General features: G+C 43.4%; 1 protein-coding gene across 17 annotated transcripts in view; it reads left to right on the top strand.

The window, feature by feature from the left end:
• Window positions 1-15,294, top strand: part of CELF6 (CUGBP Elav-like family member 6) — a gene marked incomplete at both ends in the record, with an annotated part of 109,445 nt that overhangs the window by 52,469 nt on the left and 41,682 nt on the right. The gene's annotated exons all lie outside the window — the stretch shown is intronic.

Raw genomic sequence — 15,294 nt, 5'->3', positions numbered from 1 at the left:
GTGTGTGTGTGTGTGTGTAGTGTGTAGTGTGTAGTGTGGGCGAGTAAGAAGGGTCCCTGGGCTTGGCTTGCCAGGACTGGCATGAGGGGACAAGCCCCTTCCTGGGTGGGTGTGGCTGAGGCCAGGTCTACCCCCCCCCAGTTAAAATGGAGGTGCTGGGAGTTGAGATGGTTGAACAGAACTGCCATTCAGCTTCCCTGGACCAGTCTGCAAACAACCACCTCCTCCTCCTCCTCCTCAGCTGGCATCTGCCAGCCCCAGCCCCTGCCTATTCCACGGGGAGGAGAGAGGTGGGAGCTGGAAGGAAAATGCCAGGCAGGAAGTGGGGTGCGCCAGGACAGGAAATCCCTCCCATGCCTCTCATCCATAGCAGTAGGGTGGGATCAGAAGAAGAGGAGTTGGGGACAGGGACAACTTTGGGGCTGTGTGATAGCAAGGAAGAGTAGGGGAAGGAATTAATTTCCCATGGTGGCGTTCTCCCTTCCTTCCTTCCTTCCTTCCATGTCTTCGGTTTCAACCCCAAAGTCCCTCCTTTTCTCTCATCATCTTAACTGTCATCCAGGTTGGAGCCAACCTGTGTTACCCCCTCACCCATCCCCACATAATAATAATAATAACAATTATTATTATTATTATTATTATTATTATTATTATTATTATTATTATTATTATTATTATTATTATTATTATTATTATTATTATTATTATTATTATTATTGATGATGCCAGGAAGATTGAAGCCTGCTTCTCATTTTGTTTTTAACCTGCCTTCATTTCTGAAGTCAACCCCAAGGTTTGTTTATACATCTTTATACATCTCCCTTGAGTTTGTACGAAACGCTAAACCTAACTGGCTAACAGGAGGCTGGCTAGATGGTGCTTCAGGGTCTTTGGTGCCAATCTTGGTGGGTGGCCTGAAAAAAGGGGTCTTTATGCTGAGCTATAATATGATTTATTCATCTGGGCACCTCATATCCTACGAAGACCGCGACTGTCTTTAGGAATTGGGGTCTTTGTGTGAACCCGGCTATAAACTTAAATAATAGGTAGTCCTTGACTTACGACCTCCATCGGGCCCAAAATTTCTGCGGCTAAACCAGACATTTGTTAAGTGACTTTTGCCCTGTTTTACGACTTTTCTTTCCGCCGTTGTTCAATGAATCACTGCAGTTGTTAAGCTAGTAACCCAGTCGTGAAGTGAACCTGGCTTCCCCATTCATTGCGCTTGTCAAAGGGTCGCAAAAGGGGATCACGTGACCCCGTGCAACCGTCATAAATGTGAGTCAGCTGACAAGCGTCTGAATTTTGATCACGTGACCGCGGGGATGCTGACTGTAACCGTCGCAAGTGTGAAAAACGGTCATAAGTCCCCTTTTTTCAGTGCCATTGTAACTTTGAAGCATCGCTAAACGAACGGTTGTAACTCAGGGAGGATCCGTATGCGTGGTTTTGACGAATTTTCTGGAGTCCCTCTGGCACGTGATTTATGTGCTTATAAAAAACGACACAAGATATTCCAGTTGTCATTTGTATTGGCGGTCCCTATTACTACTCTGTCAATCTGAAAACTGCTTGTGTTCATTTGTCCAAATATTGGCCAGAAAAGCAATGCCCTGCATAGCTATTCCCTCATAAACAATGACATTACTTTGTCCCTAACCTTGTGAGGCTTTGATATAAAATTGGCACCAGGTTTCGCAAACAATAGCTGCTTTTTCCTGATCCTCACGTCAAAGCTTAGATCAGTCTGTCCTAGACATCACTTTTCTCCTGTGCGCTGTGATGAGCCAACTTTGAGTACAGCGGCTCCTACGTGACCCTTGGCTCTCTTCTAATCACTGCCAAAGATTGCTGGAAGATTAGGAGCCCACTTCCAAGACCCTCTGATCAGGTAGGTCAGCTGAGAAAGGAAGAGTTCAGGTGGCCTTTAGAGAGATGCAAGATTCAGAAATGGGATTGGGTGGGTCAAAGAAGCAACTTTATGTAGAACTCGGCTTCATAAAAGTATAGGGAATAACTGTCTCTGAAGGCTCCTTGGTGTTCTCTGAGCTTGGTTCAACCAACCAAGCTCAAGAGGGCACCAGGCACCCCTCATTTCAACCTTGAGCTACAAATATTCTCCTTTTTTGATAATAATGCTTCTATGTTTTCTTTCTTGGTTGGTGTGGATGTTCTTGCCTGTTTTATGTGCAAAGTAAATCCATGCCGGACATTTAGCCTTGAGAAATATGTAAATAACGCCCTTTCTACAAAGCAAACCATGTAGCTTAAATTCCCAGAGATGATGGGGCTGGATATTTTTTCTGACAAATGGCAGGCTGGAGTTCATAAAATAGGGAATTAGCCTATCCAGCTTTCCTTGTGTCCTTAAACTTTCCCTTGGCTCTGGAGATGTCAAAGAAAAAATGGCATAGGAAAGGGAAAGGATGATCTTTGTCAACATCTTCTCATCTGCTGAGTCTCTATCATCACAACTCATTAGGTCTCCTAGATGAGACTGCCTAGGTGATCCAGGTGTCTGCAGAAGAACATCTGGAGATAAAACATCATGTCCATCACATTTGGACCTTCTAGATAAGAGATATAGGAGTAGGATTTGGAGGGCCAAAAATGAAAAGACCAGGTCCATCACATCTTCATTATGGATTTTCTCCAGAAAGAAACATAGTGGTAGAATAAGTGGTGGGGAAAGGGCTGAGGTGACAAATGAAAGGTGACGATGCCTTGACTTCCTGTAAAATAGGATGAAGACACATCTGAGTCTGCAAGCAACCATTGCTCTTCTAGTCTAATTCCATGTGGCTGAAGAACAGGCGAGTTTTGCATTTTGGCAGGCCAGCTCAGATGCAGAAATTCAAGATGGGCGATTCCAGATTGCTGGCATTGCATCTGAGAAGAACCTTGAGGCTTTGGTTGACTGCAAGCTAAGTATGAGTCAGCAGTGTGAGGCAGTGATTTAAAAAGGCAGCGGAACCGAGAATGGGTAGTACATCTTCTAGTTTGGTCCAATTCCCCCTAGATAGTTGTATCTGGATGTGGGCATTGGACATATTGACAGATGAATTGTGCCAGGAATAGGTGGTGTAATACTAGTTGTAGAACCTGGCATATGAGCAGAAAGATGGTGCATGGAGGTGAGCTGAGCTGGGGTGCAAGAAACTGGGCCAGTCAGCATCTTGTGATGGGACAGGTGTCTCCAGAGGAGGCTGTGGATATCAATGGTAGAGATGCATAAATGCTGACGTTCTCTTAAGGCAGTGCTTTTTGAAGTCAGTTAAACTTCACAGTGTACTAAGTGATCGTAGAGTGAAGTTCCAGTCATTCAAACTATGAAATTTCCTGCAGCCAAGATCTGATAAATGCCCAGGTCAAAGTTGTGTATGTGAAAATGCACCCTTGAGGATAACTTGCCTAGTGTTGACTTCTGATCTCAGAATGTGCACCCTATGTATATAGTGTGTGCTTTGATGGGTAGAACACAAACATTGGTCAGGCCAAAACCTTGGCCTGGTTCATACCACATATTCAGCCATAGTGTAGGACATTAGTGGTTTGAAATTCACAGGTGTTGGTTGAACCAAGTCAGTTGTGGTTGAGTCAGTCCATGGTTTGGTGCACCATATAACGCCATCCATCACTCTCAGGTGATAGATATGGACAAAGAACAACAGAACAAGTTAATAGAGTCTTCTTCTCCATCCTGAATCTTGGAAGGACTACAATTTCCATAAATCTCAGACATCTGATTCAATTTGCCAGGCTCTAGAACAGGGGTCTTCAAACTCGGCCCTTTTATGACTCATGGACTTCAACTCCCAGAATTCCTCAACCAGGCACACTGGCTGAGGAATTCTGGGAGTTGAAGTCCATGAGTCATAAAAGGGCCGAGTTTGAAGACCTCTGCTCTAGAAGATGGGAGTTGGTTGGGCACATTTGGGCATCACGGCATTCAACTATAGGATGAGTCTGTCCATATTCACTTATGGGAATAATAATAATAGTTGTAGTAGTAGTAGTAGTAGTAATAATAATAATAATAATAATAATAATAATAATAATAATAATAATAATAATAATAATAATAATAATAATAATAATAATAATAGCAGTAAGGTGAGAACTAACAGAATTCATCCCTTTTTTTGTTATTCCTCCACATTGTTGTTAAGGTCATATATTGTTGCAGGGAAGAAATTTATGAGTTCTCATTTTCATTTATTGTACATACACCAGATGCTTAACTGAGTTACCAAATTAACTCATTATATGAGGTTGAGAGAGTACATTAAATAATAAATGAAGAAAACAGACGTAGCTTACACCAAATGGAAGAAACCCCCCCACCCCCGAAACTGCACCCTAATCAAGATTAAAACTTGCCAGGTTTTGCATACAAGATATACATAGTTTATTTTAGCCTCTGGGTCTTTAACTAAACTGATGTATGTACACAGTACAAACATAATAAATGTGTTATAATTGACAAAATGGTGGAATTCAGCTATTGTTTGGAAAGAATTGTTGATTAGAGAAGGTGCCCTGAAGGAGTTGCATGCATATTGTATCTTCGTACCTTATTTGATACACAGGTACGATTCATCCTGTTCATCAATAGAGCGATAGAAAGGTTTCCTGATGCTTTGTAGGGAAAGGAGTGGCAGAATCTGGGGGCGGAGTTAAAAGAGGGATCAGCCTGGAATCTCTACATAGTCACAAGTGAATTAAATCCAATCTCCCTTGAATTCTGTTGACCCTTATCTAACTTTTAGCAGGTCTTAACCATAAATTGGGAAGATTCCTATCTATAGGCAGGAGTAGAAATAAATCAGTTTAATTGGACCTGCACACCCGGACCTGATCTTTTGTGCCTGGACAATACTGCCCAGGCCAAATGAACTCCTGGGCTGGGGGGGAAAAAAACAAACCATGAACGTCAGATCTTGCAGGTTGTGTCTCTGACAATGGGTGTGCAATGAAAATTATTTAATGTAGATTAATTATCCATTACAGCAATGCCCTTGTTAAGCACATATCATAATAGCCCTGGAAAGAACAGCAAAGAAATCCCTGCTCTGCATGTTTGCAAGTGGAGAGAGACTTTTCTTTGTCTTACTTAGCGTTAATGCCTATCTTAAAAATCCATAGAGCTAAAAAAGAAAAAAAAAGCCACACAAGACTCTTATAACAGAGGATGTCAGAGGCCTTTCAAGAGTCTCGTTACCAACCATTGTATATTTTACATCCGCCGTTTGAAAGGAGGTACAAAGAGGTCATCAAGTCCTTAACTATAAAGCAATTTAAACAATTTTGGCTGATTGGAGGGGGGGGAAAGCTGGCTCTAATGAGATGGGAGACACACACACACCCCAGGAACTGCCATAATTAGATTGAAAAATAGCCTGGAATGCCCAACAATTTCTGCAGTATTGCTAAGAAAACATGTAGAGGCAGTCATTCAAAGTTGAGCTTGACTGAAAAAGACTCCACATTATATTTAAATGGCAATAGCAACAGAAGTTAGACTTACATACGTTTATAGAGTCGGCATGATGCTGACGTTGTAAACCACCCAGAGAGGGCTATAAGGCACTATGAAGTGGTATATAAGTCTTAAGTGCTATCCAAAGCCTGAGAAAGGACATAGAGATGGTTGGAAAAGCTGCCACCTCTACATTTATCACTTAGCTGGAAAAAGAGCAATCAGCTCATCAGTTCGCAAGGGCTGTTGGGAAAAAGGTCCATCCTAAGGAACTGAAAATCAGTGAGGTTCTAAAGGGAAAGAAAATTCTGTAACTTTATCCTTTCCACAAATCTCGTTAAAGAAGGATCTGTGAGAATTTTTCTTTGGCTTGCTTAGTTGGGTACTAAGAGCCTGACAGTTCGTTTCCCTTCTTCCTGGTCCTTATTAAATGCCTGATTAGAGCTCTAGGCCTTAGCATCATCTTCTCCCTTTGATGGCCTTCAACTGCATGGCCACCACCAACATCCTTCACCATCCTTGGATAGTTCTTAACAGTCATGCTTGCCAATGACAGCCACAACTTGACATGTTAGGAGAAGATGCCAGGCAAACATCTTGGCAAATAGATGGATTGGAATTATCCATCTACTGCAGATATGCATTCTGAAGGACAATCTGTCTGTTCTCCTTCTGACTCAAGTAGCCCTTTTGTGGCTTTAGGGCAGGGGTAGGCAACCTCGGCTCTTTTATGACTCATGGACTTCAACTCCCAGAATTCCTGAGCCAGTCATGCTGGCTCAGGAATTCTGGGAGTTGAAGTCCATGAGTCATAAAAGAGCCGAGGTTGCCTACCCCTGCTTTAGGGGAACATCTGCTTCTGCTTTTGCTAAACGTTCACGGAATCCTCAACCTTCCTGACAGATTATTGTATTTCTGTGGTTCTTATGCAAACAGTCCAGATGTTTTACTGATGACCTGATACAGAGACTTTGGAATATTTTCAGGGTCAACCACCGCCAGCTGACCTGTTAAATGTGACCACAGTTTTCCTGAAGGTTCGATAGCATCTTCCTTAAAATGCTGAAAACAAGTTTAGTCATCTTTTTTTAAAAAAAAATGGATTTGAATAATATCACCAGTAGCAACCCTTCAGAGTTTATCCCTCTAGAGAATTAATTCGGCTAGTATGTTCTGAACGGCATGCAGGGCTATTCAACAAGCCATGTGGTTGTTGTTTCCCCCCTGATCCTCTGGTGGCTAGTCTTCTTTCCTCACCCTACTACATTCCATACGCCAAGCAAAAGAATTATGAATAGGAGATATCTTCCCTTCCCTCTCAAAAAGGGATTGTAAACATATCCCAGAGATACAGATCACAATGAGAACATGGGATCTCTCTGGTAAACTGCCGTGGAACAGCCAGTTCCTTGTCCCAGTTAAAATCAGGCCACAAAGAGGTCTGTCGCTGGGATCTTAAGAAGATTCTCCTCTCTGCAGTGCTGATCAGAAGTGAGACAGTTCCTCTCTGCTCTTTGAGTCGCATCTTGTTTGCAGGCATTTGGGGCTGAAATGCTGGTTGCCAAAGCCGATGTCGATATGACTGTTGGTATCAGAGGGGCTACCACTTGAAACCAAAAAGCGTCGGAGGTGACCATCAAATAACCGTGGCTGTCCACGGCAGTGCGGTGGTGCTGAAGCAGCCATAACTTTGCCAAATTTCAATCCTACAACGGGTCCCGGATTTTGGACACATTCTTTAAGGTACTCTAAATAAGTTGATTCAAAAATGATTGCCCTATGGGGCACCATTTTGCCCAAGTGAAGGTTACAACAGGAATGGGAGTTTTAGTAGTAGAGATAGATAGATAGATAGATAGATAGATAGATAGATAGATAGATAGATAGATAGATAGATAGATAGATAGATAGATAGATAGATAGATGATAGATAGATAGATAGATAGATAATAGATTAATAGATAGATAGATAGATAGATAGATAGATAGATAGATAGATAGATGATAGATAGATGATAGATAGCTAGATGATAGATTAATAGATAGATACATAGATGATAGATAGCTAGATAGATGATAGATAGCTAGATAGATGATAGATTAATAGATAGATAGATAGATAGATAGATAGATAGATAGATAGATAGATAGATAGATAGATAGATAGATGATAGATAGATGATAGATAGCTAGATAGATGATAGATTAATAGCTAGATAGATGATAGATAGATAGATAGATAGATGATAGATAGATAGATGATAGATAGATAGATAGATAGATAGATAGATAGATAGATAGATAGATAGATAGATAGATAGATAGATAGATAGATGATAGATAGATGATAGATAGCTAGATAGATGATAGATTAATAGATAGATAGATAGATAGATAGATAGATAGATAGATAGATAGATAGATAGATAGATAGATAGATAGATAGAATAAAATAGGAGAATTGCTATCTTCTGTTGAGAAAATGGGTGGGTGGATGGAGGGCTGAACTAAATAAAATAGGGCTTCTGCCTCTCACATTTTCACACTGTGGGAGAATTTATGTTTCAGAAGACAAGAAATCCCTGTTGGATGCAGGCAGATTTTCTTCCGATGTTGCTCTTTGGGTTTTCTGTTCTTCTCCTAGTTTCCATTCTGTATCCCTTGTCATCTGTGAAGGCTTTTCAAAGGTAGCCAAGAATGGCTCTTTCTGGCGTTGTCCTCCCTATCTGTGATGAGCGATAGGCTGGGGCCATTTGTTTAGAAGTCAAACCAAGTTAGAAGGAGAAACATCACCCATGACTGTTAGAAGCCCATTGACTTCATATCGGTGGTGGCAGACACCCCCCAGCTTGTCCTGAGATCCTGGAATATTGGCGCAGGAAGTAGTAGGACCTTGGCACAATACACACAACTCCATCTAGGGCTAATTTAATCGCCACTGATGTCGAGGTCTCCAGAAAAAGCTAACCTGGTTTTGATGTCATTTCCTCCTGTCTTCTTTTGCTAGGGTAGAAAACCATGACGCAAGCCTACGTAGAACTCACTGCTGTACATTTGTTTTTAGAAATGGCCTCCGAAAATGGTACAATTCATTCAGGGAGAGGGGAGGGTAAGTGTGGAGTAGAGGGGAACACAAACCATGCTTCTGACATTCTGGGGAGGAAAAAAAGACGACAGACAAGGAGAAACCTGTAGTTGTTCTTCCCCCAGCAGGGTTAGCCGTTTGCACAACTGCACCAGGTGTGAAACAAATAGGCTCAATTTTAACTACACCTCAAGATGCAAATTGACCAGTGTTTAAAACCATCTAGGTTTAAGATGGGGTGCAAATGTCATCACCGGGTCTGTAACTGACCTGGTTAAGGCAGCCTCTGCTTTTTACGGCTTCAAAATATGGTGACGATCGTCAACCAGAATGGCTTTAAAAGGGAATTAGACAAATTGATGGAGGAGATGCAATTAATCCCTTACTGCTTAGATTTAATGGCAATGTGCTATCCGCGGAATGCCTCTGAATGCCATCTGCTGGGGAACAAGGGTAAGAAGATACTCTGGTTCTGTTGTAGGCTTCACAACAAAGCCAGATGTGGCTGTCCACAAACTGTGAATCCAGCCACCAGGTGAGACTCTTTGGCCCTAAAGCTTCCAGCATCCCTAACCTTGGTCCATGTTGGCTGGAGACACGGAGCTGTAGTTCATCAACTTTGGAAAGACGTTTAGACCAGAGGCCCCCAACCTTTCAGGCACCAGGGACCGGTTCCACGGAGAGAGGTTTTTCCGTGGACCGGAGAGTGCGTGGTTTTGTGTGCTGCCTGCATCCCACGGATGGGGCTTTGCTTGTTTGTGCGGCCAGGTTGCTGGTGTGCCACGGCCCGGTACTGGTCCACGGACTGGGGATTGGGGACCCCTGCCTTATATTCTTTATAGCAGACGTCCCCAACCTTTGGAGCACCGGGAGCCGGTTCCGCGGAGAGAGGTTTTTCCGTGGACCGGAGAGTGCATGGTTTTGTGTGCTGCCTGCATCCCACGGATGGGGCTTTGCTTGTTTGTGCAGCCAGGTTGTTGGCGTGCTGCGGCCCAGTACCGGTCCATGGACCGGGGGTTGGGGACCCCTGGTTTAGACCCTTGTAGACTGAACATAGGTCACCCTAGACTTACAACAGTTCATTTAGCGACCATTCAAAGTTACAACGGCGCTGGAACAAGTGATCTAGGACCGTTTCTCGCATTTACGACTGTTGCAGCATCCGCACGGGTCCCGCGATCAAAATTCAGATGCTTGGGTTCCGGTGGCTCCGCGGCGACGGAGGCAGCCTTCCCGGGCTGCCCGCGGCTCAGCTGAGTGATTTTCGCCCGAAACAGCGCCGATCAGCTGTTCGGGCGAATTTGAAGCCCCCTCCTCGGGAGAAGAGGAGGGGGTGAGCCCCCAGGTAGGGGTTGAGTTCTCCGGGGCCGCCTGAGCTTGGAGCTTGGGCGGCTGAAGGATTGAACTCCCCCGTAGCCTGGGCTGCTCCCAGCTGGCTAGCGTCTCTGCTCCGGATTTCATGGAGCAGAGCCAGGCGTCTGCGACCATCCCTGCTTGAAGGAGAGACTATGAAAGGAAAAGAGCAGGCAGAGCAGTACAAGAGGGAATGATGAAGAGATGAAGAGGATTATTTTATTTTACTCTCGAGCTTGATGGACTTTGCTTAAAACTTAAAGTGAAAGTGCGTCACAATTGTAAGTAAAAGATGGCGTCTAAACCTCCCCCTAGAACTTTTCGGAGTGCTGGAAATTCTCCGGTGCAACAACAATCATTACTGCAGGCGTTGCATTCTCCAGATATATTGACATCGAAGGATCTTGAAAAACATACCCAGTTAATTTTGGAGTCAATGGGTGTTAAATTTGCACAGATGGAGGAGAAATTGGAGAAATTGGAGCAGAGAATGGAAGAAAGGATGGAACAGAAACTCAGAGAGATGAAGGTAGACATTTTGTCCTCAGTGCATAAAGTAGCTAAATGTGTGGAGGTGCTGGATGACCAAGTGGAAGAACTGACTCAAAAGAATGCTATATTAGAAGCAAAAGTACTGGAAATTGAAGATTTAAAAGACAAAATGGATAGCGAACTGAGTCTGGCTCAATTTTACCAGATGCAGTTTGCTGTTAGAATTAGAGGCCTAAAAGAGAATATTAAGGAAGATTTAAAGCAGTTGGTCTCTGAGGCTTTTGAGGTGGTATTGAACCATCCAGCATCTGAAATAAAACAAGGCATGGACAAAGTGTTTCGTGTGAACTCGTGGATTGCTAAACAGAGAAAGCTGCCTAGAGATGTGGTGGTTTATTTCGTAAAAAGGGAAATTAGAGATGAAGTTATACAAGCTGCCTATGATACTAAAGTGGTGATTGCTGGTCAAGAAGTTTTGGTTCTAAAAGAAATTCCTCCAAAGATTTTAAAGAGAAGGAAGGACTTTATATTTCTTGTGCAAGAGCTCAAGCAAAGAGATATAAGGTTCAGATGGGAGATCCCAGTTGGGTTGAGCTTCATGTATGAAGGCAAAAGGTACTGTTTGGGTACGGTGAAGCAAGCGCATGATTTTTACAACAATGTCTTAAAAGCAACCCTATCAACACTTTTGGAAGCTGCAGAGGGATCTGGAGAAGGAGAACATCAAGAGGATGAAGATGGACAGATAGACGAGAATGGTACAGGAGGAGATCAAGCTGCAACTCTTTTGGATGATCCTAGAGAACAGAGGGTGCTGCCTTAAAACGCTCAAAAAAGATAAGAAAATAGGACTAGTAGAAATCTATGGAATTTCCACAACATACTGATAGTCAAGTGGTAGTTGTGTTTTTAAGAGTTTTGGGATGATATGTATGGTAATAGAATTTTTAATTTGGAATTAATGGACAATTTACTACAGAGGAAGAGGAAGAAAGTTTTGTGGGTTAATGTGGGTTAATTTGTGTAAGAACTATCTATTATAGCCTATTTTGGCTAGAGAGGTTAATAGGGATAGGTGCTTGTGATGTGTAAATGAGAATATGTTTAGGAAATAGTGAATTGTGGAAGAACATAGATGGGAATGACGCTAGTTTTCTTTTATTTTAGTTTTTTATACATATTTAGTATTGTTAAGGATTGGTTTACTCTATATAAGTTAGAGAGTGATGGATTTTAGAGTTTATAATTGTTAGTATATGATTGTTTATGAGTGTTTTTTAGATATATACCTTGTATTTTGCTCTGGGAAGTTGGGGGGGGGAGGGGGGGAGGAGGGGAAGTAGGGGGGGGGAGGCAGGGGAGGGAGGAGGGAGAGGGGGAGGGGGGGATAGGGGGGAGGGAGGGAGGGGAGGAGGGAGGGGGAAGGGGGGTTTTCTAAAGGAAAACTGTATTTTAAAACTTTTCAATAAAAAAAAAAAATTCAGATGCTTGGCAACTGACTCGTGCTTGTGACAGTTGCCGTGCCCCAGGGTCAGGTGATCACTTTCTGTGAGCCTTTTGACAAGCAACGGGGGGGGGGGGAGGGAGCCGGATTGACTGAACAACCGTATTGGTAACTCAACCAACTGCGGCGATTCACTTAAGCGGTGTGGCAAGAAAGGTCATAAAACGGGGCAAACCTCACTTAATCAATGAACGTCTCGCTTAGCAAGGGAAATTTCTGGGCTCAGCTGTGGTCGTAACTCAAGGACCGGTGAAGCCTGTTTTCAGCAGACGAAAAAAAAGGAGACGGTTGCAGGAGAGGCTGAGCTTCATTGATTTCTTTTGGAATGCCCTCTGGTTTGCCTCCAGATTTGGATCTAAGGAGGGTAGTGGAGAAACGTAAACACTGTTCTTTCTGATCGTGGAACGTAATATAAGCCATCGAGAAGGGGAAAATATGAACAATGGAGCATCGGGGAAAGATGGGAAGACAATGTCTAGACAACTGCTTGTTTCTGAACGGGCGTTGGCATCGTCACGCATTAAGCTGGATGCTCAAGGATTCTTCCTGGGTTGTTTTTTTTGGTTGTTGTTTTTTTCCAGGATTCTCTTCTTTGCGCTGGAGCGAAAAATACATTTTCTGCTCTACGGCAACCTAGCCAGAGAGATGTTTTTCTTCCCTTCCAGAAGCTAGCCAATGTTGGCCTGTATTTCTTTTGTTGTTGTTGTTGTTGTTGTTCTTTGTGAACAGAGAAGGATGGCAATCTCTGCCTCACAATGGGAGGAAGAGAGAGAGGGAGAGAAAGAGAAAGAGAGAGAGAGAGAGAGAAGGAGAGAGAGAGAGAGAGAGAGAGAGAGAGGGAGGGAGAGAGAGAGAGAGAGAGAGAGAGAGAGAGAGAGAGAGAGAGAGAGAGAGAGAGAGAGAGAGAGAGAGAGAGAGAGAGAGAGAGAGAGAGAGAGAGAGAGATAACCAAAAAGGAAAAAGGGAAATGTGTGGCTTGCGTCTTTTGGCTTGCCAGGCTAAGTTAACGGGAATCTGGTGGCTTTTGAAAAGAGAGTGGGGTCTGCCTGATTCACTTGCTCTTCAGCTGAAGCGAAGCCAAAGGAGATCGGTTTGGTTTTGGGGGGGTTGCACGGTGGCCCCTCTTTCGGCTGCTAAAGAAAACAAGCGATTTCTGCATTACGGTAATCTGGCTGCTGCTAACTGAGCGATTTGGGGGAAGCAAATAAAAGGCACGCACCAGACTTGCCAAAAAGAAAAAGAAAAAAAAGGGAGGGGGAGGGGGGGAAAAAGGCACCCTCGTTTGGCTTTGGAGGGAAGAAAGAATTGCACGGAGCTATCTATGACTCAGAGATGCAGTTTCCGGCTCTGCAGTGGGAAAAGCAGTGTTTGGAGCCAGGAACCTTCCAGGAACAGCTCCCGCCCACCGTCCCCAGGATTCTGGCCAGGGGTGGCCCCTTGGGGATTCGGCCTTGCAGCCAGACCCGTCTCTAGGGCCGATGCTTTCGAGCACAGGCCACACCAGGGGATTCCTGCTGAGTTGAGGAGAAATCTGCAAAATGCAGAAAGGGGGGAAGAAGCTGGAGAGAGAGAAAGAGAGAGAGAGAGAGAGAAAGACAGAGAGACAGACAGAGAGAGAGAGAGGGAGGGAGGGAGAGAGAGGCAGAGACAGAAAGAGAGAGACAGAAAGAGACAGAGAGACAGAAAGAGAGAGGGAGGGAGGGAGAGAGAGAGAAAGAGACACAGAGAGAGAGAGAGAGAGAGAGAAGAAAAAGAAAAGATGCATAATGAAATTGGACACTGATTCTATTCTCTCTCTCTCTCTCTCTCTCTCTCTCTCTCTCTCTCTCTCTCTCTCTCTCTCTCTCTCTCTCTCTCTCTCTCTCTCTCCTTTATTTCTTTTTCTTTTTTTTTTGTCCTCACAAACCATCTTGGCTTCCCTCACATCCATGTATTACTTCATATGTGACCTTTTGCTCTTTAATTTTTGTCTTTTGAGCATCTGAACTCCACTCAGCCTAGCTGGTTCCACTCCTCCTGAGCTATTTGCTCCTCTCTCATCTCAACGGTGCTTTTTTCAAGAGGCAGCTCGACTTTCATGGGGTTTTTCCCCCACCCCCTCTTGGAGACATTTCGCTCCTCATCCAAGAAGCTTCTTCAGTTCTGTTGGAACCAGTCAGAACTGAAAAGGCTTCTTGGATGAGAAGCAAAACGTCTTCAAGGAAAAAGCCAAGAAAATCCAGTTGCTTTTTTTTTTAAAGCACCTTTGGGAAAACCATGACCTGGATGACTGAGAATCTCCATAGATGCAATCTTTCATCTGTTTATTTTGGGATTTAATTCTCATTTGTTCCATTTGTAGGACCAAAGAGCCTCCACATAATTATTTCATTCAGGGTTTTTTTAAAAAAAATCACACTCCACCTTTCTATTTTTTTCTTGTTTTAAATACACACGGACGGAAAGATCCCGTTCCCGTTCTATTTAGCTTCTCCTGGTAGAACCAGCTCTTTGAATTTGCTCATCACAAATTGGGCAGAAGCTGTTTCTTGGTCCTTGGCTTCTTTTGACATGTATTCATTCTTCTCGATAGGCCACATGTGATCCATGACTTTCGACCAACATTGGCTTGTCTTCTAGACTTTACACCCATTTTCTCATGTTAGTAGTAAACATTCCATTTTCCTAGTTTTTCATCATTTATGGATAAGTTGCGATTACTAACTCCATTATCCCTGTCAAGCACAACTCTGTCGGTCTTCAATACATCAATGCTCAAATCTGTGACTGCTCTGCATCAGGAAGTCTAATGTGTTTTTTTGTTTTTTGCAAATTTCATTCAAGTTTTCTGCCAGCGACATGACATCATCTATACAACACTACATGCCCATTCACGTCCCTAAGGAATATATTGACTATTTATTGCAGACCGATGGCTGAGTTAGGAAGGCAACTTTATTCTTTTTCAAGTTCCATCCTATAGTAGCGGTGTTTAATTTTTAAGCTACCGTAAGAGCTGAGTGGTGTAAAAATCCTTATTTGTACATTAATAACACAAATTGGCCTCTACTCCATTTGTTGGTTTCACACATGGTGTTGAGCCATTGTCACTGTATATTCAGAATAGTGCCTGGCCAGGGCTGAAGACCACCAATGTAAAAAAGATGTTGAGACTCTAGATAGAGGGCAGAGAAGAGCAACAAAGATGATCAGGGGACTGGAGGCTAAACCATATCAAGAACGGTTGCTGGAATTGGGCATGTCTAGTTTAATGAAGAGAAGGACGAGGGGTGACGTGATAGCAGCCTTCCACTATCTCAGGGGCTGCCCCAAAGAAGAGGGAGTCAAGCTATTCTCCAAAGCGCCTGAAGGCAGGACAAGAAGCAACAGATGGAGACTAAC

This window comes from Vipera berus (assembly GCF_964194415.1).
Source record: "Vipera berus genome assembly, chromosome: 12".
NCBI classification, from domain to species: Eukaryota; Metazoa; Chordata; class Lepidosauria; order Squamata; family Viperidae; genus Vipera; species Vipera berus.
The sequence above is the reverse complement of the archived record's forward strand: the minus strand, read 5'-3'. Positions and strand labels throughout refer to the sequence as shown.